Source organism: Oratosquilla oratoria, chromosome 24 (genome assembly GCF_046742065.1).
Source record: "Oratosquilla oratoria isolate Oo_2021 chromosome 24, ASM4674206v1, whole genome shotgun sequence".
Classification (NCBI taxonomy): Eukaryota; Metazoa; Arthropoda; class Malacostraca; order Stomatopoda; family Squillidae; genus Oratosquilla; species Oratosquilla oratoria.
In genome coordinates, this window is record NC_134800.1 from 3,699,767 (window position 1) to 3,703,342 (window position 3,576).

Here is a 3,576-nt window from a genome sequence, read left to right on the forward strand (position 1 = left end):
GAGCAAGAATTTCCTTTCCACCGTAAAATCAAGGTTATTATAATTTCTCCTCAGATTTACAAGAATCTTTTGGAGGTTTGGCTGTCCAGAAGGGACCTCTTTCCACGTCGGAGGCGCTGGAAAAGGGTCGGAGGACCTGGAAAAGGGTCGGAGGCTTTAGAAGTCTTTTTGAGGCTTGGCTGTCCAGATGGACCTTCTTTCCACGTCGGAGGCGCTGGAAAAGGGTCGGAGGCGCTGGAAAAGGGCCGGAGGTCCTGGAAAAAGAGTCGGAGGCTTTAGAAGTCTTTTGGAGGCTTGGCTGTCCAGAAGGACCTTCTTTCCACATCGGAGGCGCTGGAAAAGGGTCGGAGGCCCTTGAAAAGGGTCGGAGGACCTGGAAAATGGTCGGAGGCCCTGGAAAAAGAGTCGGAGGCTTTAGAAGTCTTTTGGAGGCTTGGCTGTCCAAAAGGACCTTCTTTGCACGTCGGAGGCGCTGGAAAAGGGTCGGAGTCCCTGGAAAAGGGTCGGAGGCCCTGGAAAAAGAGTTGGAGGCTTTAGAAGTCTTTTGGAGGCTTGGCTGTCCAGAAGGACCTTCTTTGCACGTCGGAGGACCTGGAAAAGGGTCGGAGGCCCTGGAAAATGGCCGGAGGCTTTAGAAGTCTTTTTGAGGCTTGGCTGTCCAGAAAGACCTTCTTTGCACGTCGGAGGCGCTGGAAAAGGGTCGGAGGACCTGGAAAAGGATCCGAGGCCCTGGAAAAGGGTCGGAGGACCTGGAAAAGGATCCGAGGCCCTGGAAAAGGGTCGGAGGTTTTAATCATCTTCCCACGAAACAGATAACCGAGCGTTTCCAGGGCGGAAAGCGAGACACGAAAACTGTCAATATCATTTGCGCGCGCGAGCGAAGAGATGATGATGATGATGATGATGATGATGACGAATGCATCTCGAGTTATGATCAGAAGCGATAAGGTGATATATGAGGTTAGTGGCAAGAGCGCGGCGCCGATTATATCTGGAAGTGGGTGAGTTATCATCGCGTCATCTTTCTCGTGGGTAATAAATATGATTACTTTAGAAATGGTTAGACGTTGACTATGGTTCTCTAATTAATCAAAACAAGAGGAAATAATTCAAAACTCTTGCGCGCGACTAAGCGCGGTAATATGTCCTCACCCAAAAGTATGACACATAGGATCTCGTATTTCATATTTACACATAAAAACGAAGAAATGGTAAACATTAATTTTCTGTGGATTGTGGTAGAAGAGGACGATGGTCAGTGGCTTTGAGAGACACTCTCCTCCTCCCTCTCAATTCTTCTCCCCCTCCTCACTCACTCCCCCCCCCAAAAAAAAAAATATTGTGTCTAAGAAGCAACTGTGATTCTAAATCTTGTCTTTCTGATTCTACTTCGTCACAGATTTGCAAAGCAGAATCACTGACTGGATTCCTCAGCTTTCCGGTGCTTACGTTCTCATGTTGCAGAAATACATGTTTGTTTGTTAGTCAGTTACTTGAACCTAGAGGATTTTTTTTGTTTTTGTTTTGTTAATACAAGTAAAAAAAAACCGAGTAAATTATATTTTTCACAATCTCTTAATCCTTTCATGCACGTTAATGTCTACATTCCACTAGAATATTTTTCTATCTAAAGCTAGGGTTACATTAATCAATGGTATGTTTGTATTCCAACGCTTCAGTTGGATTTCGTCCAAGGTTGGAGAGTAACCTTAGCTTAAAACCAAGGTTCTCAACCTTTTTTTCGTTAGATATCCCAAGAATCATCAGACCATCGACCCGTAACCCCATTAACATTAACACAGAATATGGAATAGTAATATATTAAGACTGATTGAATATACAATGTCATCGCAATAGTTACGGGTTTAAATTTTAATGACTTTATTCATCAGTTAAGCATTAACATAAAAAACATTGTACAACGTTCTCTCTCTGGAGATTTAAATGTTTAAGTAACATTTCGCTAGTCATCTAAGTACCCTTGTAACCCGACGGTTATTCTCCAACCTTGGACGAAATCTAACTGAATCATTGGAATCTAACCATTCCGTTGACTAGTGCAACCGTAGCTTAAGAGAAGAAGATACTTATGTTCCAGAATAAATTTTCGATATGGTAAAGTGAACAGTTCCTCAAAGTAATGAATGGTCGGCGGAGACTTCATATCCTTCATTGTTATGTTTGTCTGAAATGTCTTAAATTAGATGGATTGAAATACAGACTTTACGAGGAAAACTATGAAAAATTGCAATTCAATAAAAATTGAGTTACAATATATATATATATATATATATATATATATATATATATATATATATATATATATATGTATATATATATAGCGAGGGAAGTCTCCATCCCATTCAGATAAATAGAATATAGTTTGGTGCATCCACTACACAGGATCTATGGGTGGATCCCCATCCACCTCCTGCCCGTTCCACCCGTGCCCCATGTGTGTAGTGTTTCTGTATGAACTGGAGAGAGAGAGAGAGAGAGAGAGAGAGAGAGAGAGAGAGAGAGAGAGAGAGAGAGAGAGAGAGAGAGAGGCGAGAAATGCGAGAAGAGCGAGAAAGGCGAGAGAAGCGAGAGAGGGAGAGAGAGAGACAGTCAGAGAGAGAGACAGTCAGAGAGAGTGAGAGAGAGAGAGTGAGAGTGAGAGAGAGAGAGAGAGAGAGAGAGAGAGAGAGAGAGAGAGAGAGAGAGTGAGAGAAAGATAGAGAGAGATTTAGAGAGTTCCCTCGGGCTCCATTTGGCCTCGGATCCAATCGGGGGCACACAGCTCAACCACTTGCCAGATCTCCCGGGCCGATGGCGACCCTCCATTCACGGGAAGATTCTTAGGAGACCGTCCGGCGCCGCCGCCCGAGAGAGACTCTGGTTCGGTAACTTCCTCCCCGCGAGTCGCCGTTTCACTCCGAGGTCAGGACCAAAGGGCTTAGGCCAGAGGTGGGGAACCCGCGGCCGTAAGGCCGCATGCGGCCTTACGGTCCATCAAGTGCGGCCTTCTGCGGCCTTACGGGCCATCAAGTACGGCCTTCTGCGGCCTTCTGCGGCCTTCCGGGCCATCAAGTGCGGCCTTCTGCGGCCTTCCGGGCCATCAAGTGCGGCCTTCTGCGGCCTTTGATATACATATTATTTAAAAAATTATATTATTTATTATTTAAGAAGTATATTATTTATTATAAAAAGGGATAAAATAATTGAAAAAATAATAATAATTTGTTCAGTGCGGCCTCTATGTGGGACGATGAATTGTAAGGTGGCCTTCATGCCCAAAAAGGTTCCCCACCCCTGGCTTAGGCCTTCTAGACCTTCTAGGTTCCGTCCAGAGCCTCAGCAGGGCCGAGACTCGTTCCTAGAAAGAGGGAAAGGGTGTGGCGTTAGAAGGAAGGTCGAAGTTTTCAAGGTAGGCCGATTTGTCCTACGGCAAGTAGGTATGGAGAGAAGAGGAGTGAGAGGGAGAATAAGGAGGAGGAGGAGGAGGAGGGGAGGAGGAGAGGAGGAGGAAGAGGAGGAGGAGGAGGACAAGTTCCAGGAAGAGGAGGAGGAGCAGAGGACGGAAGTGACAAAAAG

General features: G+C 45.5%; 1 pseudogene; it reads right to left on the reverse strand.

Moving 5' to 3' along the window:
- Positions 1–631: 631 nt before the first annotated feature.
- The window catches only part of LOC143038707 (uncharacterized), a 15,209-nt pseudogene continuing 12,264 nt past the window's right edge, over positions 632–3,576 (reverse strand).